We start from the raw sequence: 23,361 nt of genomic DNA on the forward strand, positions 1-23,361 counted from the left end.
TGTGAAAACAAAGATCTTGACAACTGGTAAATCAAGTTCATTCTTGATGGAGAAGTAATAGAACAACTTCAACCAGTTTGGATCAATAATCAATAATGAAACAACAAGCGGTCAAGAAATCCAATGACATATCACTCTTGGCAGAATGGATATGAAGGACCCTGCCCTCCCTCAGCTCCCCGACAGCCCTCCTCTCCATCCCTTCCTGCCCCCCCCCCCCCCCCCCCACGTGTTTAGCCCTTTTACTCTCTGTGGCAGCGACGTCAGTGAAGAAGAAGGCACTGCAGGCTCGCCTCCAGCTTCTCCCTTCCCTCTTAACACAGTGTCCTGCCCTCACAGAAACAGGAAATGCATCATCACAGAAGGCGGGATGTGAAGAGGAATGGGAGAAGCTGGAGCTGGAGGTGAGCCCGCAGTGCCTTCTTCGTCACTGATGTCGCTGCCACAGAAGGTAAAAGGGTTAAAACACACGCACGTGCGGGGGTGGAGGAGGAGGAGGAGGGAGAGGAGGAGGGCTGCCGGTCGGGGAGCTGAAAGCAGGAAGGAAGGAGGGACCATCGGAGAGATGCCTGGCTGCAGCGCTGTGCCAGCCCTGCATTTGTGGGGGCAGCAGCCAGGGGCAGGTAACGGTGGGGCTGGGGAGGCTTAGCCTCCCCAAGCCTCCTATACGGGACGCTTATGGGGACCTAGACAAGATCTTCAGGTGTAGAGCTGTATCTCTGCATACAAAGATTCAACTTGTTCAAGCCATGATATTTTCAATGTCATATGGATTTGAAAGATGGATAGTGAAGAAGAAGAGAGACAGGAAGAAAATTTATGTCTTCTAATTATAGCACTAGACAAAAATACTACTTATACCATTTATTTATTAATACCTAATCAATTGGTATTGGATGAGATCAAAACTAAGTTTTCCTTGAAATTTCAAATGATGAGACCTCAACTTTCATACTTTGAACACACCGTGTGAAGTGAAAGATCGTGACAGAAAGACATCATTCTTGACAAGGTTGAAGGTCAATTCAAAAAAGGAAGACCAGCAATGTAATGGCTTGATATAACAGCTATGGATGCTGTTCCATCAACAACTCAGGTGCCTAACTGAAGACTGAACACAGTTTAGGGCAACTATCCAGAGGATCACCACGAGTCAACACCAACTGTAATTGTGTATAGTGGTGCTGTCACAACATACTCATTTTGTCATTACACTATACGGCAATCAATGCAATCCAGTCAATCACCTTAGTTTTCCACGCTTTCATTTACATTTTTTACCTCACAATACCATTTCTTCTTTTTTTCCTTTATGGACTTTTAGACCAGTCCCACATTCACAGAACCAAATTCTTAGTGCTCGACTCAAACATTGTTTTGATACAACAGCACTTTATAGTGAGTCACCCTTACATTTAACACGTTTTAAACACATCACTGATCTACATAGTGTATGCTCTACTTTCAATATAAAATTACAATTACAGAAATATTTAGAGCTAATTAAGAACAAGAAACCAAAGGTCTTGAGTGCATAAATCTTCACACCCTGTGCCAAAGCAAACCGAAATTAGCTCTATTTCTGAAAATCGCCTAACAAAACCCATAATAAGTTAAAAAGAATGTACTTATGTCTTTATCCAGTAGCACTAGTTGAGTTGATTTGAATGTCCCTGGATGAAGAATCAAGCCATTTCTTCTTTATGAAGTGATTTTGAGGCACAGGTCTAAACATGCCAAGCTTGAATATGTCAAAAGAACTCCAGGATAATGTTATTCAAAGGTACAGAATAGGAGAAGGCTAAAAAAAAATATTGCAATGTATTTGAATATTCCTCAAGGCAGTGTGAGATCCACCACTATAGAATCAGACCATCATTCCAAATCAGTCGCTATGGGTTAAGGAATATGCTAAAGAAAGTCACTGTGAGGCCCAGGATTTCTTTAAAAGAGCTTCAATTTCTATATTTGCTGCTTCAATTTACATCAATTCACAGTTTTGTTGTAGTTGTTATCAGGTGTCAGCTTCTTCTATTTCACTGTCTTTTTAATGTCTGTGTTGAAATAAAGTCAACAAATAAGTTGTTAGTGATATCTTTTCATTAGACTAACGAAGAATAATTCGCAAAAGCTAGTTGTAAAGTGCTGTTGAGTTGGTGTTGACTCACGGTGATCCTCTGGATAGTTGCCCTGAACTGTGTTCAGTCTTCAGTTAGGCAGCTGAATTGTTGATGGAACAGCATCCATAGCTGTTATATCAAGCCATTACATTGCTGGTCATCCTTTTTTGCATTAACCTTCAACATTGCCAAGCATGACGCCTTGCTGTAATGATCTTTCACTTCACATGATGTTTTCAAAGCATAAAAGTTGAGATCTCATCATTTGAACTTGCAAGGAAAACTTATATCAATGGATTCGTACTTCAGGCAATAAATGGTATATGAAGTATTTTTCTCTAGTGCTTAAAGTTAGGCTCCGTTTATAGAATAGCGCTTAGTGCCATGACCCACGACACACTTTATCCATAAGGATTTATACCAACTGAACTCTAGTGCCTAAATTAGGCATCGATCCCCCTTATTCTATAACAATGCACATAAATTGCAGGAATGCCCCTGATCTGCCCATGACCTTCTCATGGCCATGCCCCCTTGTTAGAGTGCGTGTAAAATTTAAATTAATCCCAATTAGCACTGATAATTGATTATTAGGGTCCAATTATTAACACTATTTGGCTTGTTCTTCAATTATATTGCACAGGCAAATTGAGCGCTATAAATAGAATTTGGGAGAATGTGCATAAGTAGAAGTCCTATGTATGTCCTGCCTATGCTCTGTTCCAGGCTTATATTTGGAAAAACACGTTATGATAGCGCCAAACCCCTCCGAGAAAAACTGCACTGGCTCCCAATCAAAGAACGCATTGCTTTTAAGGTCTGCACCATGGTTCATAAAATTATATACGGCGAAGCCCCGGGATACATGACAGACCTCATAGACCTACCAACCAGAAACACAACAAGATCAGCACGAACTTACCTAAATCTCCACTACCCAAGTACTAAAGGACTCAAATACAAATCAACTTATGCATCCAGCTTTTCTTACCTAAGCGCACAACTATGGAACGCTCTGCCAAAGATAATAAAAACAACGAACGGCCATCTAAGTTTCCGGAAAGAACTAAAAACAAACCTGTTCAAAAAGGCATACCCCACCGATCAACATAAAAACCTAAGTTCCTGTGACACTGCAAAACCAAAGACTGTAATGGACATACCTTAACCCTCATCTGCCCTCCCTAACTTCCCCAATGTATCTACCAAACATGAACCTTCTTTTATCGCAATAACACCTGTATTTGTTCATACCGCAACTGGCGAATGCCATTGTGGTACCATGTAAGCCACATTGAGCCTGCAAATAGGGAAAATGTGGGATACAAATGAAACAAATATATATATATATATATATATATATATATATATATAGGAACAGAGCATGGGCAGGACATAGACAGGACTTCTACTTATGGGCTCCAATGATTTAATTATTGGAGTTAACAAGCACTTTTAACAAGTTAACAATGAGTACAGGCGTAGTCTCATAGTGCAATGGCCTAAGAACCAGGGGGACCAGGTTTGATTCCCACTACAGCTTCTTGTGACTCTGGTCAAGTCACTAAAGCCTCCATTGCCCTAATATGTAAATTACTTTGATTGTAACCACAGAAAGGCAGTATATCAAATCCTACCCCCTTTCCCTTAATTTGCACTAATTATTATTTTGACACCAATCTGACTGTGCACTATTCTGTAACAATGGGTGCTTTAATTGGATCATGCAAAACCCAAAGACGGTATGGCTATGGGAGGGGGGCATGGGCAGCTCAGGGGGCATTAACAAAAGATGTGTGCAGCATGATAAAATAGTGGGGATCCTTGCCCAGCTTGCATGCCAGGATTTATACCAGGTTTCATGCCCAGTTAAGCAAGGAATTCAGCAATCGGCGTTATTCTATAAAGAGCATTCATACCAAAACCTCTTTTATAGAATAACTTTGAGATCCGATTTTTATCGGCATGTAATTTTCAGTGCCATTTATAGATTTCCCCCGCTATGTAAATTAAGCAAGTATTTGCAGAATAGTGTTTAGGTGCCATACTGGCACTTACACACATAAGCATACACAGATATGCATAAATGCCAGCATTCTAAACATTTACATGCATAACACACACATTAATGTCAGTGACTATGTTATAGGATTGCCTTTTGCATGGGTACCCAAGGCAATGAGAGATAAAGGTGGTTATTTTAGAGCCCTAGTCAGGATTTACTCATGTATCTCACATGCATGTAGAAAGCAGGGGCATAGCCATGGGTAGGCCCAGATGGGCCTGAGCCCACCCAGTTTGAGCTCAGGCACACCCAGCAGCAGATGCACCTTGACAGCTCTGGTAAGGCAACAGGCTGGGCTTCCGCAATCCTGCATCTCTCTCTTCAATGGGTTCTGGGCAGTAGCAGCAATTCCTACATGCTGCCTGCTGATAACCCAGAAGCCTCCCCTCTGCCATGTTTTGCCCTCCTATGTCACAACTTCCTGTTTCTCTGCCTGGGTGGGGACCCAACAGAGGAGATGCTTCCAGGTTAGTAGCAGGCATCGTGGGGGAATTGCTGCCGCTGCCAAGGACCATTGAAGTGAGAGGAAGAGTTGTGGGGTGGGTAGGGTAATAGAAGAAATGAAGGAGAGATGCTACATGGGGGGCAACAGAGGGAGAATTGATGGATATGGGGAGGGCAGGAAGGGAGAGATGCAGCAAAGGGGTGAGAAAGAGAGGGAGAGATACTGCATGGAAAGGGGAGAGGAGTGAGAGAGGGAGAAATGTTGGACATGGGAGTGGCCAGGAAGAAGAGATGGTGCATTGATGAGAGAGGGAGAAATATTGGGCATGATGGTGGAGGGGAGGAAGGGAGAGATGTTAGACACAGGGTACAAGGGAGGAAGGGAGAGAGAGAGTGGACAATGGAAGGGATGTTGGGCAAAGGGGGATGAAAGGGAGGAAGATAAACACAGGAGGTGGAGAGAGGAGATAGAGGGAGATGTTGGGTCCAGGAACAGAAGGAAGTGATGGAGAGAAGCCGTACAAGGGTAGTGAGGAAAAAGAGGGAGAAATGCTGGACTATGAGGGTGAGGGCAAAAGGGAAGAGAGAAAGAACAGGGAGATGAGAGGCTATGAGGATGGGGAGGGGAGAAAGAGGGAGCAGATGCTGGGCTAGAAGAATGGAGGGTAGAAGATGCTTGGAATGGTGGAACCATATGGGAAAGACCAGGAGGGGGTGGTAAGGAAATGAATGAGAAAATAGTGTTTACAGAGGGTAGAAAAATGGTAATGGGAATGGAGGACTGAGGAAGAAGTGAGATGGGGAATGGGACAACTAATGGGTGAGAGAAGAAGATGGAAATTTGATAGGTAGCTGAAAAGTAAAAAGAAGGAGAAGAGTGAGAAAGAGGGTAAAATTTGAGTTGACAGAAAAGAAAAAAAAAGAGAGTAAAGCTAACAATCAATATGTCAGAGGCAGGTGTAGTGAAGGAATAAACAGAAGAGAGGAGAAAAGACAAATGGACAGCTGCCACTTGAAAAGAATTAGCAGAAGACAAAACTGGAACCAACATGAAAGAAAAATAAAATGTCCAGACTACAAATGTAGAAAAAAGCATTTTATTTTGGATATTTTAAATGGAAAATGTTAACTTTGGAAAATGTGCATAACAAATGTATTTGTGTTGTGTTCAGTAGAAAAGGAAATGCATTTCTGTTTTTTTGTCTAAATATTTTTATTTCTAATTTGTGATCCCTTGTTCTGTTTTTGGTGGGGGTCTGTTGGTGTGATAGTAAAGGCAAGTAGGAAAATTGGAGGGAAGGCAGGGAGGAGAGGGGAATGAGGATGGGGGCCGTCCTTTATTTTTTATTTTCTGACCTGGGCCCTAGCATGTCTAACACCGGTTCTGATGCTTCCTGTACAGCTGGTAGGGATCCCCAAGCTTCCCCAACTGAGGACTTCCTACAAAGACAGCCAAAGCTCTCTTCTACCATGCTCTGCAGTCAGCAACAGCATCCTTAGCCACCGACAACTAAGTATGTGTGGGGTTCTGGCATTAGTGGCTTAGGGATGTTGCTGCTGCCTGCCAAACTTGGTAAAAGGAAGTTCTGGCCACCTTCCGAGAAAGTCTTCAGCTGACAGAGCTTGGGGATCCCCATTAGCTATATATATATATATTTTGAGGTGGGGGTAGGGTGGAGTAGAGAAACATTATGCCCACCCGCATTGGGCTCAGGCCCACCCAAAACTGACTGACTGGCTATGCCACTAGTAGAAAGCACAATTTTAGAGCCACAAGATTTACATGTGTAAATTGCAAATATCTGCACATGGCAAAGGGGGCATGGCTTAGGTGTGTTTTGGGTAGGACTAGGATAGGGCCAAAAAATAAATGTGCATTCCCCACTGCAGAAGGGGAATGCACTTCTATGACTTCCAAGATCAACAGTGGGATTCATAACTGCTCTGGGGGATGTCTAGGTTTTGCAAAATTTATCATTTTGGACAGGGCTACACAGGAGAGTTTAGGAGAGCTCGCCCTCTTAATCCTTCAGGGGTTAATATACAAACCAATTTGATGAGCCAGAAACAGCTCCTGGCTGGTTAAATCACTTGTGTGGTACTATCAGCTGATATTCAGCGGCACTTAACTGGTTAATTCCTCTTTCCAGTGTATAAATACTCCTGCAAGGCCCTATAGATATTATTTGAAATGTGATGTATTCAAATCATACCCAGTGCTACATAGCAAAATAACATCCAGCTGCATATTGTGTTTGCTTGTCAAAGAAACGATTGACTTTAACTAAACCTGGTCTGAATATATGGAATTTTCAGGTCTTCTTGATGTTACCTCTTTTATGTAAATAAACATTTATTGAGACATCATTATTGAATGAATGTATCACTGCACAGGTCCCAGGCAGACAAGCTTCAGGGCTCTTTAGGAATTTATGAGAGGGGAGCAGGAATGCATAGACATTACCATATCTGGTAACATCTGGTTATTCCCAGCTATGGGAACTGTACCACAGTGTTCATTAAAAGGTGGAACGCAATTACCACAGTTTAGTGAATCTCAAAATAAAGGGCATTAAAACTGTGGGTTTCAACATAGGTCAGAAAATAAAGCCCAGTTTGGTTACAAAAGGGATTTTTTTTTCCATTTTCTGTATCTGTTTTGAGCATTTATACTGAATCACTATATAACTAGAAGGGTAAAAGGTAATAGGATTTGATATACTGCCTTTCTGTGGTACAACCAAAGCAGTTTTACATTTATTATATATAAGGTATTTTGTCTGTCCCTAATGGGCTCAAAATCTAAGTTTTTGTACCTGGGCATTGGAGGGTTGAGTGACTTGCCCAGGGTGACAGCCACAGTGGGAATTAAACCCAGTTCCCCACAGTCTCAGTCCACTGCTCTAACTATTAGGTTACTCCTTCCACTAGAGATGAGGATGTGATGTTTGCGCCTGCAACAAACACTTGAACAAAGGAATTATTATATATTCTTATTATTCCTACAAGGAAATTGGTTTTCTAGACATGGCAGGTGTGCATATTGTTATAATTAAAAAAAAAGAGAGAGTGAAAATTTTAGCATACATGAACATATTAGAACCTGAACTCATTAATGATAACTTTTCAAGAAGCGCAAAGTATAGAAATTATTTTCCACTTTATGATCACAGTAGGCTGCTATAAGTAGAACATGGAAAGAAGCGTGTGCCATGTTACTAGGAACACCAGAAGAAAGTGAAGTAGCTGGGAGGATTTCAAATTTTATGCAACACACCGGAACAATATCACTGTAACCTGCCTTCTTCAGTTTGGTATTGACTGCACTATTTGCATCAGCAATGGCAGGAATAAGCAAAGTATGTAAATTTAACAAGCAATACTGACTGCATGAAATATAACCATCAGATTAAACAGCTACACATAGAGGGGCATAATTGAACGAAAACGTCTATCTCCATGGGCGTTTATCTCCGAGAACGGGTCCGTGAAGGGGCGGACTGAACCGTATTTTCGAAAAAAAATAGACGTCCATGTTTTATTCGACAATTTGTGAGCTGGGCATTTTTGTTTTTCAGCGATAATGGAAAATGAAAGCGCCCAGCTCAAAAACGAATAAATCCAAGGCATTTGTTCGTGGGAGGGGCCAGGATTCGTAGTGCACTGGTCCCCCTCATATGCCAGGACACCAACCGGGCACCCTAGGGGGCACTTTTACAAAAACAAAAAGAAAGGTAAAAGAGCTCCCAGGTGCATAGCACCCTTCCCTTGTGTGTTGAGCCCCCCAAATCCCCCTCAAAACCCACTGCCCACAAGTCTACACCATTACTATAGCCCTAAGGGGTGAAGGGAGGCACCTACATGTGGGTACAGTGGGTTTGGGGGGTTGGACGACTAAGCATTAAGCAGCACAATTGTAACAGGTAGGGGGGGGATGGGCCTGGGTCCACCTGCCTGAAGTCCACTGCACCCCCTAACAACTGCTCCAGGGACCTGCATACTGCTGCCAGGGAGGTGGGTATGACATTTGAGGGTGAAAATAAAAAGTTGTGAAACATCATTTTTTTGTGGTGGGAGGGGGTTAGTGACCACTGGGGGAGTCAGGGGAGATCATCCCCGATTCCCTCTGGGGGTAATCTGGTCATTTAGGGCACTTTTTGGGGCCTTATTCGTGAAAAAACAGGGTCCAGGAAAAGTGCCCTAAATTCTAGCTACAAACGCATACTTTTTTTCCATTATTGGTGAAAGGCGCCCATCTCTCCTCGGCCGATAACCAGGCCCCAGTTCCACCTTCACCACGCCTCCGACACGCCCCCGTCAACTTTGTACGCTTCCGCGATGGAGTGCAGTTGAAAACGTCTAAAATCGGCTTTCCATTATACCGATTTATTCGTTTTTGTGAGATAAACGTCTATCTCCCGATTTGGGTCGAAATCTAGGCGTTTTTCTCTTTCAATTATAAGGTGGATAGGGACCTATGCACAAAAATATCTTCTAAATATATTTTAATATGCATGCTAAAAATGTAACATATATGCTAAAGTGTCAGTTAGGGGGTTCTTTTACTAAGGTACGCTAATAGTTCTAAATGCCATGAAGCCTATTGTATACCTTTGGGCTGCATGGCACTTAACGTACACTAATTCCTTAGTGCACACTAAATCCTTTAACATGCTGCGAGGGACTGGATAGTATAATGAAGATCACTCACTCAGGGATGATGCAGTTCAGCCTCCTTGTAGCAGGAGGCTCTAGTCTGCTAAGGCTGAGGCAGTTGCTCAGTCAGAGGGACGGGACTCAAATCAGGATGGAGCTAAAGGCCCTGAGGCTGAGTAGATCAAGGAGACCTCGATATAGAGGCCCTGGGAGGACAGAAGCTGCCTTGTAGTGCATGGGTTCCCCTGCTAATGTGCAGTGATCGTGACCTGGCTGAGGTAAGCCACTTTTGCTATTGGACTGAGACTTGCAAGTTGTGTTTTGAGGTCTGGCTAGAGCCAGACCTGGGACTTAGAGAAGACTCAAGAGCTTACAGGCTGTGTTTGGGGCATGGCAGCCCCACCGGCCACAGACCAGGGGCCACAGGGGCCTGGGCTCCAGCAAATTTTGTCCGGGTCCCTGGTTTGGCTGGCGGGGGTCCCCAACCCCCGCCAACCGAAGCCTTCTTCAGCGTGGTCTCCTCGTTCGCTACCTGCCCCCTGCTCTTCTTTCTTCTTGCTCCTCTTGTGCACACTGACACCCCAGCATCAGCGTGCACAGGAGGAGCAAGAAGAAAGAAGAGCAGGGAGCAGGCAGTGAACGCAGCTGCGCCGGAAACCGCGCTGAAGAAGGCTTCAGCTGGCGGGGGTTGGGGACCCCCACAAGCAAAGATATTTGTTTGTGAGGGGGCGAGGCAAGGCGGTGGGGGGTGAGGAGGCAAGGCGGTAGGGGGGCAGCAGTACGGCACTCAAAATGTGCCTCCAACCTTGGGCTCTGGCCCCTCCCACTGTGAGATCTAGCCACGCCCCTGCCACAGATTATGTTTGGGCCTATCCTAAAAGCTTTAAAAAGCTTATGTATTCAGGTACAGCAAGTATTACTGATTCATTGCTATATTTTTATTGCATCATATACCAACCATAATGGCTCATGTTCCCTGTGTATATTCAAATGTCCAAGTCATGCCACAGTTCCTTGTTCAGTTGCTGTTATCCTAACAATAGGCATGTCACTCCACACCTGTTTCTGCACGTCAGCTGTGCTGATCAACAGCCCTGCTACTGACATGCATACCTATGGCTGACAAGATTAGATTTTGTACTCTGGTCTTTTATAACAGAGAAATGACATTTAAAACAGAAAAAGAAATATCGTGCATCTGGGGACCTGTTTTCTAATTTGAATTCTCTTATTGTGTAAATATATTTTTTTAAATTGCTCTGTTAAGGTGTTAATGATAATGAACATGCTTGCATTATCAATAACATGAAATTGTCCCCCCCCCCCCCCCCCCAATATTCAAAATCATTTAACTGTCAGGAATGGCGCCTGGCTGGTTAAACTTAGCTAGCTATCTGGGGAAATTCAGTGGGAGATAGCCAGCTATCTCCTGCTGAATATCACTGTTTAGCGGCTAGCAAATAGATATAACTGGCTATACACCAATTTTTAGTGTGGGTTTGGTGGCCAATTTTGGACACATGTATAGCTGGAATATTTTGGCCGGTTTGAACTTAACTGACTAGAGCCGAATATCGGCTTGGCCGATTAAGTTCAAACCGTCCAAAAATATAAGTTCAAACCATCCAAAAATAAAGTGGATAGTCATTGCTGGTCACCGGAAACAGCCCAGCATTGACTATCTGGCATTTAATGCCAACCACAGGAGTTAGCGAGGCTGACTCCCATTGTCTGAATCTCGGCCCCAGTGTCTAACATGAATCATATTAAGTCTTTTGATTTGCAGTAAACCATTAACTAGCAATAAGGGTGTAGTCAATTTCTAGCACTAATTTCTACTAACCAAGACCCAACAGAAATTCCAGTTCAACACAGAAGGCCTCTAATATACCAAAGAATGCCCATCTGCCAACTCAGTATCAGATGCAGCCATGATCTGAATATCCAAATCCCCATTCTAAGATTACAAAGAGGCCCATGGCAAATCAATCCTTCCACCCCCTATATCCATGAAGAAACGCTGGTCAGATTCCTGCTCCACTGTTCAATGAAGAACTGTGGATTAACTCCCCTGCCAACCCTACAACATCCCAATCAAAAGCCTTAAGGCCAATCCATTTTCTGTGTGCCTTTTCTTCTTCCATCCTCATCCTTTCTCATCCCCCCATCTAACCCTTCAGAAAAAGCTTTACCACCACTATGATGAGAGATAATAGCATGCAAATTTATGCGCGCTATTATCTATGATCATAGGGTCAAGTGCAGGAGGATTGTGCTTGAGTGTGCAAAATCAATTTAGCATTCATAAACCTATGAATTAATGCACATACAAATGTTTTCCATGCATTTCTTTTTTTAAACCAGTTGTGAGAAACAAAAAAATACCCCAAAAAACCTTGAAAAACAAACCAAAATATTTTTGCTTGTAGACATCCCTAGCTGATACCCATCAGTCTCAAATACCCAACCTCACGTGCTGCAATTGTGGGAGTTTACCTCACCAAAGTACTTGCCTAGTTAAAGGTTCCACCTCTTGTGGTTGTAGAAACCAGAACTACTTTCGGGGTGTATGCTGCCCTTCAAGACCCAAATGCCATACTCTTGATAGACACTCCAATATGAACTAAGGAGAAGCTAATATTCTGAATTTCAGGGTGATGCCCTGGCAGATGAAGATGCTTACATGTTCAGAATATCTTTCTTCAAAAACATCAGCCTTAATACCAGATAATGTCTTGTGCTGATACAACGTGATGGTTGTAAAACCATGTGATGAACTGCCCAGCAAACTGGCATCTAATGTAATAGCCCGTGCATATCTATGCCTATGTATTACTTCTAAGGGCTTGAGCCCAATGGCCCTTATCTGCATCCTTGACATTCTACACAGCAATGAGACAGCCAATGAAATGTGGCTAATCTTGAATGTTCGTTCGATGCAGTCTAACAGACTGCCTGGCCTATTGCAGTGACATACTGCCATATTTGAAGGAATTGCATTTCCACTGAAAAAGGATAGATTTGGGAGCTGCTGAGCCATCACACAGCCCACAGGGCTCCCAAGATTTCCTCCTGCAGGAGAGATTTGCATCCAGATTCTTGGGGCTTGGGACATATCCACTATAGTCTGTTATTCCAAACTTTTGTAAAATAAGTAACTCAAATAATTATTGAATGGTAATTAGTTGACAGAAAACATATGTTCTGTGAGTTATGCTTATAAAATAAATTCAAACAGCCACATGCATATTTCTTAAAAACATTAGAATATAAAATAAGCCATTCAGAGTCAGACCAAAGTCCACTGAGACCAGCGTCTGCTGTGACAGTGGGTGGTCCAGAGTCCAGGTCCTAAAAGTAGATGAAATTCCTTATAACTCATTTCAAAGGATAAACAATGGCTTTCCCAAGTCTACCTGGTCATTTTTTATAGACGTTTACTCCAGAAACTTGTCCAAATCTCTTCTGAACTGCCTTGCCATGTCATCCAGCAACAGATTCCACAGCTTCATTATTATTTCAGTGTTGTTTGAAAGATTAAAGCTATATTTTGTCATCCTTTCCTAAATCTATTATAGTTCTGCTATATCCTTTTTGAGATGAAGTGACTAGAACTGCCACAGTATTCAAGGTACAATCGCACCATTGACCTAAAAAGATCACTGGCAAGCAAGAACTTCCTATGACCCTAAAACCCCTTTCAATGTATTCTCTGGGTGTCTCATAATGTTTGGGACTCCCAATTGTGTACCTTTACCACTCTCTCCCTTAGAGTTCCACATGTTCAGTGGCATAGCCACAGGGGGGTCTTGGGGGCCTGGGCCCCCCAATTTGGGTTTAGGCCTCTCAAAACATTGTATTTATTTATCTTTAGTTCATACTTGTATTCCACAATTATCTAAGAATTGAAGCATTGTCTTCTGCTTTGGCTGGCAGGGATCCCCAAGCCTTGCCAGTGAAAGCCCTCCTCCAACCAAAGCCTGCTGTGTTTCCTGGGCTGCAACCATGCTGGCACACCCCACACAGGCTAGCATGTGCAGGAGACGGGCCTCTCCTGTGTATGCTTCCACTGGTGGGGCTTGGGGCCCCCACCAAGTCAGGTGTGTGGAGTCTGGCTACGTCTCTAGCTAGAGCCCTGAACTCCTTTAGCAGACTTGCAAGGGCATTTTCAAAAGAGAAGGGTGCCCATCTTCCGACACAAATTGGGAGATGGGCGTCCTTCTCTCTGGGTCACCCAAATTGGCATAATCAAAAGTTGATTTTGGCGTCCTCAACTGCAGTCCGTCGCAGGGACGACCAAAATTCATGGGGGCATGTCGGAGGCGTAGCAAAGGCAGGACTGGGGTGTGCTTAAGAGATGGGCATCCTCGGCCGATAATAGAAAAAAGAAGGGCATCCCTGTCGATCATTTGGTCGACTTTACTTGGTCCATTTTCTTTCAAGACCAAGCCTCAAAAAGGTGCCCAAACAGACCAGATGGCCTCCCCTTACTCCCCCAGTGGTCACTAACCCCCTCCCACCCTAAAAAAAATTTTGCCAGCCTCTATGCCAGCCTCAAATGTCATACCCAGCTCCCTCACAGCAGTATGCAGGTCCCTGGAGCAGTTTTAGTGGATGCAGTGCACTTCAGGCAGGCAGACCCAGACCCATCTCCCCCCCTACCTGTTACACTTGTACTGGTAAATGTGAGCCCTTCAAAACCCACCCCAAACCCACTGTACCCACATGTAGGTGCCCCCCTTCACCCTTTAAGGGCTATGGTAGTGGTGTACAGTTGTGGGGAGTAGGTTTTGGGGGGGCGGGTTGGGGGGCTCAGCACCAAAGACAAGGGAGCTATGCACCTGGGAGCAATTTGTGAAGTCCACTGCAGTGCCCCCTAGGGTGCCCGGTTGGTGTCCTGGCATGTGAGGGGGACCAGTGCACTATGAATGCTGGCTCCAGAACACAACAAAATGCCTTGGATTTGGTCGTTTTTGAGATGGGCATCCTCAGTTTCCATTATCGCTGAAAACCGGGGACGACCTAAGGACGACCATCTCTAAGGTCGACCTAAATGTTGAGATTTGGGCGTTCCCAACCATATTATCAAAACAAAAGATGGACACCCATCTTGTTTCGATAATAGAGGTTTCCCCACCCCTTCGCCAGGACGTTCCTAGAGATGGGCGCCCTTAGAGATGGTCATCCACGTTCGATTATGCCCCTCGACATATTCTTTCAGTTTTATTCCTTTTTATACTTCTGAAACACCACCTACAGATGAGTGACGGAACATCATGGTATATCTTCTAACCTCAGAGCTAGGCGAGGTTTTCAGCTCTGGCTGGAATTCTTTGATCTTTTAAAATCACTTTACAATCCTGTACCTCAGTGTATAGAGTAATAACTGGCATTCCTGCCAGCAACGGTAACATTTTTAATGAGGAGGGAATGGAGTTGAGGAGAGAACAGACAGAAATGGATGGCCCCAGAGTCCTCCCCCCCCCCCCCTCCCCATGGTCTGCTGGCTATGCCCCTGTGTTTTCTGACTGATGGGGCAGGGGTGTGGGGCCCTAAGACTGTTTGCCCCAGGCCTGCTTTTGTCTCTTGGCAGCTCTGTAACTGCCTGTGACTAAATTTAATCACAAAAGCAGGCACTCAACATATTCTATACAGTATACCTAAATTTATTATTATTATTATTAGCATTTGTATAGCGTTACCAGACGCACGCAGCGCTGAACACCTGACATAAAGAGAGACAGTCCCTGCTCAAAAGAGCTTACAACCTAAATAATACAGACAGACGAGACAGTTACGGGTGAGGGAAGTAAAGGTGAGAAGGAAGGAAGGGACAAGGGGGAGGGCAATTGAGTAGTGGCTAGGAGCCAAAAGCAATAGTGAAAAGGTAGGTTTTCAGCATAGATTTGAAAACAGGTAGAGATAAAACTAGACGTATAGGTCTAGGAAGTCTATTCCAGGCATAAGGTGCCGCGAGAGAAAAGGAACGAAGCTTGGAGTTAGCAGTGGAGGAGAAGGGGGACGACAAGAGAGATTTGTCTAGTGAGCGAAGTTCACGGGGAGGAATGTAGGGAGAGATGAGAGTGGAGAGGTAATGGGGGGGCTGCAGAGTGGATGCATTTAAAGGTCAGTATGAGAAGTTTAAACTGTATGCAGAAGCGGACATACTTCATAGAATATGGCTTGGCGTATTTATTTCAGCGCCAATTTTTATGGTGTGCTATATAGAATCTAGCCCCAAATGCATTAATTTTGGATGGACAAGTTGATGTCCATTCAAAATTTATTAGGAAAAAGGAGGGAGTTGTGTGTTCTAGGGGTAGGGTCTAAATTTATTCAGATAGTGGTAATATTTAATCTCTATTTCAGACACATTTATCCATTTCAGCGGACCACAAAAATAGAAGTCTCACAATAAGGGATCCTATTACTAAGCTGAAGTAAAAAAGTGTCGTTATGTGGGTTTTTCCTGCACACTAAGGCCATTTTTACTGCAGCAAAAAAATAGCTGATTTTCTATTTTTTCAATTAATGGCCATGCGCTAATGTTGCCATTAGCATGCCATTAGAAAGAATTAGTGCGTGAGCATTTACCGGCACCTATTTTGTAAGAGTTATGGGCTCACACGCTAATCCTGTGCTAATCATTTAGCATGCAGTAGTGTAGCTGCACTAACTGATTAGCGCAGAAATGCCCACGCTATGCCCCCACTCCTCTGCGATAAAATTAAAAATAATTTTTAGTGCGTGGTTTGCACAGACCTGAGTGCATCCCACAATAAGCTATTTCAAGCTATGATAAGTGTGCGCTAGTGTTTACCGCAGCTTAGTAAAAAGACCCCTTAGTTCGATTCACTCAAGGCATAAATTGTGCAGAGTGGATGAGTGGCCTAGTGGTTAGAACAAAAAAAAACACACACAGCAAGGTGAAAGTGGGACTGTACCAAGTAACCACGGCTTGTCACGCTAGCAGGAGCGCTTACTCCAAAGTGATCCCATCACTACAGTAGTACATTGTATTGCAAGTTTATACAACTGTGTGGAGTTATTGATTTGAAGGAAGGTTCTCCAGCCAAAACATGGCCATGTTGGGTCCTTTTATTGAGTCAGATTCACCACTGGCAAATAAACTTATGGACACTTTTTACCTGTGGCCATCCTTCGTTACTTGGTACAGTCCCACTTCCACCTTGCTGTGTTTGTTTTTTTGCTCTTTCCCTGTGGAAGATGTGTGGACCCCCTTTTTTGGGTTTCTCTTCGTCTAGTGATTAGAACACCAGGCTTGGTATCCTCAAGTGGCCAGTTCAAATCCCACTGTTGTTGTTTGTAAACATAGTAAACATAGTAGATGACGGCAGAAAAAGACCTGCACGGTCCATCCAGTCTGCCCAAGAAGATAAATTCATATGTGCTCCTTTTTTGTTTGTACTGTCCTCTTCAGTGCACAGATCGTATAAGTCTGGCCAGCCCTATCCCCACCTCCCAACCACCAACCCCGCCTCCCACCACCAGCTCTGGCACAGATTGTATAAGTCTGCCCAGCACTATCCCTGCCTCCCACCACCGGCTCTGGCACAGACCGTATAAGTCTGCCCAGCACTATTCCCGCCGCCCAACCACCAGCCCCGGCACAGACCGTATAAGTCTGCCCAGCACTAGTCCCACCTCCCAACCACCAGCCCCAGCACAGACCGTATAAGTCTGCCCAGCACTAGCCCTGCCTCCCAACCACCAGCTCTGCCACCCATTCTAGGCTAAGCTCCTGAGGATCCCTTCCTTCTGCACAGGATTCTTGTGATCTTGGGCACGTCCCTTAACCCTCCATTACCTCAGGTACAAACTTAGTGAGCCCTCTGGGGCAGGGAAATACATAGTGAACCTGAATGTAACTCACCTTGAGCTACTACTGAAAAGGTGTGAGCAAAATCCAAATAAAAATAAATACATTCACCATTTAAGTCATTCTATCAAATACTTACATTTATAAGGTGGTTGTGTCTTTGAAGATTAATCCCAATATATCTTTTCTCCTTTGGAAGCTATCTTATTACGAGGGAATTCTATATATGGTGCTCAAAGTTGTGCATGCAAATTTGGGTGCACGCCCAATTTTTGCACGCAATTTAATTGATTAATAAGTCAATTAGCAGTGGCAATTGGGTGCTAACAATCAATTATTGGTGCTAATTGGCAACAATTTGGATTTACTTATGCATCTTCCTAAGTGCTATTCTATAAAGATGCGCATGTTTTTAGCGGGCAACTGAAAAGGGGGCATGGCTATGGGAGGGACGTGGGTGGGCCAGGGACATTCATTAAAAATGCACGCACTATTATAGAATTTTGTTAATCCACGCCTAATTTACGTGAAAGGATTTACACTAGGTTTCAGTTGGTGTAAATCCTTACACCCAAAGTTGGGCGCAGATCCAGGCTCAAGGCGCTACTCTATAAACGGCACTCAACTCGAAGCCAAACACCAATTGGAGATAGGTCACATTCGTTTTTTTCAGCTCCCTAATTTGGTCATCATTTACTGAATCTAGTTCTTAGGGCTTAATTAATGGGCAATGTCAGTCACGAAGGAGTATAAGAGCATGTTTCTGAGCTAACAGAGTACTTTGTAATCATGGCTGGATGACTAATGACTGATGTTATATAATGCTGAGTATTATCACATTGATATTGCCTCACAACTCATGTTTTTTAAGGAATTAAAAGGGAGAAGACTGCCAGGCTTCCTAGTTTGACAGTAAAGTAAACGTTTTGCCCAACTGCATTCAGCATTAAGCACTCCTTATAAAGATCCACATTTACAAAAAGACCAATGGAGCACTAACCAGTGGGTGTATATTTGCTGAGACAATGGAGACCAAGGTCCATAATACTCAGTGCCAACAGAGCTTTATGAAACTCAGAGAAACTTACTGTCAGTGCACTGCCTTGCCCGATAATGTTTCATGGTTGTAGAAGCAGGTATTTGACTTCTAAAACAACACTACTACTGACTGGATCCCCCCATTGCTGTGTATCTGTCAACTGGAAATGAAAAAAATATATATAATGAAAACATACTTACAGCCCATCAGCCTCCAGATCTGATGTTAATAAATCACATCTTAGAGAATTAAAAGCAGGCACTTTCCTGCCAAGAAATCCATTTTATGTTTTCTCTATGAAACAAAAGATATGACTATTAACCGAATGAGTGCTGGAACAGATTAAAATTCTTGATTGATGAAATGATTATTTTTTTTCCCGTAAGTGTTTGTGAAAGGTGTTGAAGTGACAGCACTGGAGACTGAAGTCCTGCATTAACCCACAGCATATGTACAGAGCAAGCAGTTGTGGAGAATGCTCCTGCACACCATCCAAACATGGTGCCTCATTCCTGTGCTGGAAGGGCCACCTTCAGGAGTGTGAGGCTAATTCAGCTTCTCTGCATACCTATCTCTTAATTCTCTCCTGATAATACCAGGCAAGGATATAAATATGTGGCAGACATGATGAAAATATTTTACTGATTTGTAGCACAGTTCATTGGGAAGTGGGTTGAACCTACCTGTTCATTTTACCTAGGGAAGGGATTTTGAATTTAGCTTATGCCTTTTCAGTAGTAGCCCAAGGTGAGTTATATTCAAGAACAGTAGGTATTTTTCCTTTCTACTTATAATAGTTGTTTGCCCGGGGAGCATCAGGGCAGGTAACTTTTAGTAATTTTTAAGAGTTTGTAGGGAGCTCAGGACTGGGACCAGCAAAAGCTGGGAGGCTGGGTAGCACTGCAGTCCACTCTCTAAGCACTCTCCTTTCTCTCAATAAGACAGTTCAGGCCACAAGGCAAGTTCTGAACCACACGGTTACTTTAATTTAGATTCTTCAGTCAAACCGGTGAAAAGGCTTCATAGCAACTATATACAAACAGTAGAAAAGTAGGAAAAATGCTTTTTAAACTTACAGTCAGATAAAGGTTAATCGTATACTAGGGTACCTGCTGGACACTATCTGGTATAGTAAGTCCTTTATTTGGATAAATAGGGGTGTCACAAAATGCCTAGCCACCCACCTGGGGTTACCCTACAGCCACTTAGAGGGTCTATCCTCAGCACAGCTCAGGTCTGCCTGCACCTTGCTGCTTGTGCTCTACATTAGCAACCTCCTCCCACCGACTAGATCACAACCGCCTCTGGGCAAGTCTCCCACTCTCAAATTATCCCTAATGATTTCTAGCTTACTGGACCCACATTCCCAGTGACCCCACAGTTCCCAGAAAGAACTCACAGACCCAACACACAAACCACCAGGATTCTTTACCAATCCAAACAGGGCAAACAAACAATTACATTTGTCCTCAAAACTTGGACCAGTGGAGAAAATAAATGTGCAAATAGCACACAGTAACAAGTAACTGAAAAATGGATCAATTAGAAAACTAATTAAACATTTGCATACTATCTAGAAAGTACCTAGGGAGATCAGGACATATATAGCTGTTCACCAGTTACCAAATATAATTGTTTTTTACAGGGCTTCAGCAAAGAGCTTTCTCTCTCCTCCCGGGCTGAAACCGAAGCAGCAGCCAGCATTGGCTGGGTAATTTCAAACTCCAGGCCAATCAGAGCCCAGAGCAGTCAAGTTTCAAATAAAAACTGGTACACCACTACAAGCACTTCCTATTATCTGTGTGCCAACTAAAAGAAAGAGAAGTCAGTCCTTTGTAATAGCTTTAAGCATAAACATGCACCATCTGCTGGCCAAATAGAGAAACACACTTCAGAACATAATCAATGCAGGAAAATATCCAATACATTCTACAGGCTTAAAACACACTTGTTTCTTCGCATGAAGCCTCTGAGCCTTCTTGCACAAAGTCCTTTCTAGGTGGGATGAACTCTCTTTCTGGTGCCTTTATCCTTGTAGGTGTTCTAGGACCCTCCTCTATTCCTCTTGCTCCTTTGCACTGATTTTGTTATTGCTCTTTCCCTTCTTCTGCGGAGGCAGTGGCGGTGATTTGGTCCCCATCCAGCTTCCACCAGGAATCAGTGCAGCAGCTCGGTTACAGTTTCCACACTCTTTCTCTTCTTTTGTACACTAGCTGTGTAGCCAGTCATGAGCTCCCCTTAGTTCAGTGATGCAGAGGCCAGGGAGTAAGAGCCAAAGACAAAACAAGGCTACTCCCACTGGGCTTGGAATTCATACCAGCGCAGTTTCCCTTCAAAGGATTTTCTCTTCCTACCATTGTCAATCACAGGTAGCTAGGAGTGTCCTGAGCTGGAATCAATCCTTGTGCAAGAAGCCCACTAGCATTTTTACCATGCCCACTCCACCACAGCCATGGATGGGAAATGATTTAGTGCCCCCCTCTCTCTTGCTCTCGGTATGGCCTCACCATTCACACAGCCCTCGGAAGAGCCATGCAGTTCTGCTGTAGTACAGTGTAATGTATGCTAAGTGTCATGGCGGTCATCATGAAGTCAATTCATCATTTTCGCTCACCACCATTGGCGTTATTCCTGAATATTCAAAACTAGGACCTGTGTGGGTTCCAATGTTAAATATCTGGTTATTTTTAAGCCAGTTAAAACATAGTCACATAAGCTGATATTCAGCACTTAAGGGGCCATGGGTTACCACATAAAAATAGGACAGACTTTTATATACATAGTAAAATAGTAACATAGTAAATGACGGCAGAAAAAGACCTGCATGGTCCATCCAGTCTGCCCAACAAGACAAACTCATATGTGCTACTTTTTGTGTATACCCTACTTTGATTTGTACCTGTCCTCTTCAGGGCACAGACCGTATAAGTCTCCCCGCCTCCCAACCACCAGCCCCGCCTCCCACCACTGGCTCTGGCACAGACCATATAAGTCTGCCCAGCACTATCCTCGCCTCCCACCACCGGCTGGCTCTGCCACCCAATCTCGGCTAAGCTCCTTAGGATCCATTCCTTCTGAACAGGATTCCTTTATGTTTATCCCACGCGTGTTTGAATTCTGTTACCGTTTTTATTTCCACCACCTCCCGCGGGAGGGCATTCCAAGCATCCACTACTCTCTCCGTGAAAAAATACTTCCTGACATTTTTCTTGAGTCTGCCCCCCTTCAATCTCATTTCATGTCCTCTCATTCTACCGCCTTCGCACCTCCTATTTATGCAATAAACCTGGCCGCTTAAGGGCTGAATATAGCACTTAAGCAACCAAGTGCTGACTCCTCCCCCAGAACACCCCCAACATAGCTAACTTTGAGTTTGGCACTAACCACGGTATTCAGCGGCACTTAGCTGGTTAAACACTGCTGAATATTAGCAGCTAACCCCAACCAAGTGATTTAACCAGTCAGTGGTTGGCTAAATGTTTTTGAATATCGGGCCCCATGTACCCACCATAGAGACCCCCAGGTAGTTCTAGAGAGGGATCAGAGCGAAGTTTAAGGTCTGGAGCAGAAGTCTTGTGAGGTCACCGTTGAACTCTTGGCAGCCATTTTGAAACGGTGCCAGGAGCAAAAGGTCTGTGGCAGTGCCAGGCAGGAAAGAGGGAGCTCTTTCCTGCCCTGAAGAAGCCACCAGACTACCAGGGCATGATGATAAGGTACAGGAGGGGAGACGATGTGAATGGAATCATGTGGGTTGAGGGAAGGAGGGAGCTGTAAAAAAAAAGTGGGTGGAGGGAGGCTGGAAAAATGATTGGGGAGGGGACATACATGGGGGAGAGGGAGGGAATCTGTCTTTCTTGGAGGGATCAAGGTGACACTGTGGTGCAGAGTTGTGACGGGGTGGGGCGGGGATGTGACAGGGGCAGGGCTGAATTATATTTTGTGTCCTCTTTTTTGTCACAGCAAATATGATAACCCTACCCAGGTAGGTCCCAGGAAGGTTGATTGTGGGGGAGGATCAGCTTCTGAGAAGGCAGAGCTTGTTTTCAGGAGGCGAGATATGTGACTTTTTTGACAGGATTAGAAGGGGGATGTGTTGGAGGATAAGAAAGCAGGTGATGTGTTGGATGGTATCCTACTGAGGCTGTTCTCCCTTGAGGTGGCGCTAAGTACAGCTGAGCTACTGACAATCATGACAGTTAGTTAGTACACAGTACCAGTCTGTGCACTAGCTGTCACCTCCAGCCATTCTCCCGCTCCATTCTGACACAGCCAGCCGTATCCCTGTTCAGCAGTTAGCGCAGGGATGTTACCGCACTGGCTGTTTTAATGCGTGTTAGCTACTAACGTGTGGTAAAGCCTATACTAGCTGCTTAATGCAGCTTAGTAAAAGGGCCCCTATATAACATATAGTAACATAGTAGATGACGGCAGAAAAAGACCTGCACGGTCCATCCAGTCTGCCCAACAAGATAAACTCATATGTGCTACTTTTTGTGTATACCCTACCTTGATTTGTACCTGTCCTCTTCAGGGCACAGACCGTATAAGTCTGCCCAGCGCTATCCCCGCCTCCCAACCACCAGCCCCACCTCCCACCACCGGCTCTGGCACAGACCGTATAAGTCTGCCCAACACTATCCCCGCCTCCCAACCACCAGTCCCGCCTCCCACCACCGGCTCTGCCACCCAATTCTATTCAGATCTATATACAATATAGATCTGAATAGAATTAGTTTAGGTTTGTGCCTTGTTTGAATACAACAGGGGTAGACAACTCTGGGCTTCAAATGTCATAAGCCAACTGGGTTTCTAGGATATAAACAGTGAATATGTATTAGTCACTGGAGTCGGTATATTCAAATACATATCATGCTTATTTATTGATTGATTGATACATTCTTGTATCCCACTATTTTCCAAATATAGGTTTCACTTCAAAGTGGCTTACAATTTTACAGTTTGATTAGGTTAGATTAGTGTTTTCAGTTCATACTTGTCTTAGAGCATTTACAGTTTTTGTAGTTATTTAAGGAATTTTTGAAAGGTGGGTTTTCATTTTCTTTCTGGGCTGTTGATAGTTGGTAATGCTTCCTGTCATTGGTTTAGAATTTTTTGAAAAGGTTGGTTTTCAGTTCTTTTTCTGAACTGTAGATAATTGGTGATGCTTCTTATAGCTTTGAGTATTGTGTTCCACCAC

Source organism: Microcaecilia unicolor, chromosome 6, assembly GCF_901765095.1.
Source record: "Microcaecilia unicolor chromosome 6, aMicUni1.1, whole genome shotgun sequence".
Taxonomy (NCBI): domain Eukaryota; kingdom Metazoa; phylum Chordata; class Amphibia; order Gymnophiona; family Siphonopidae; genus Microcaecilia; species Microcaecilia unicolor.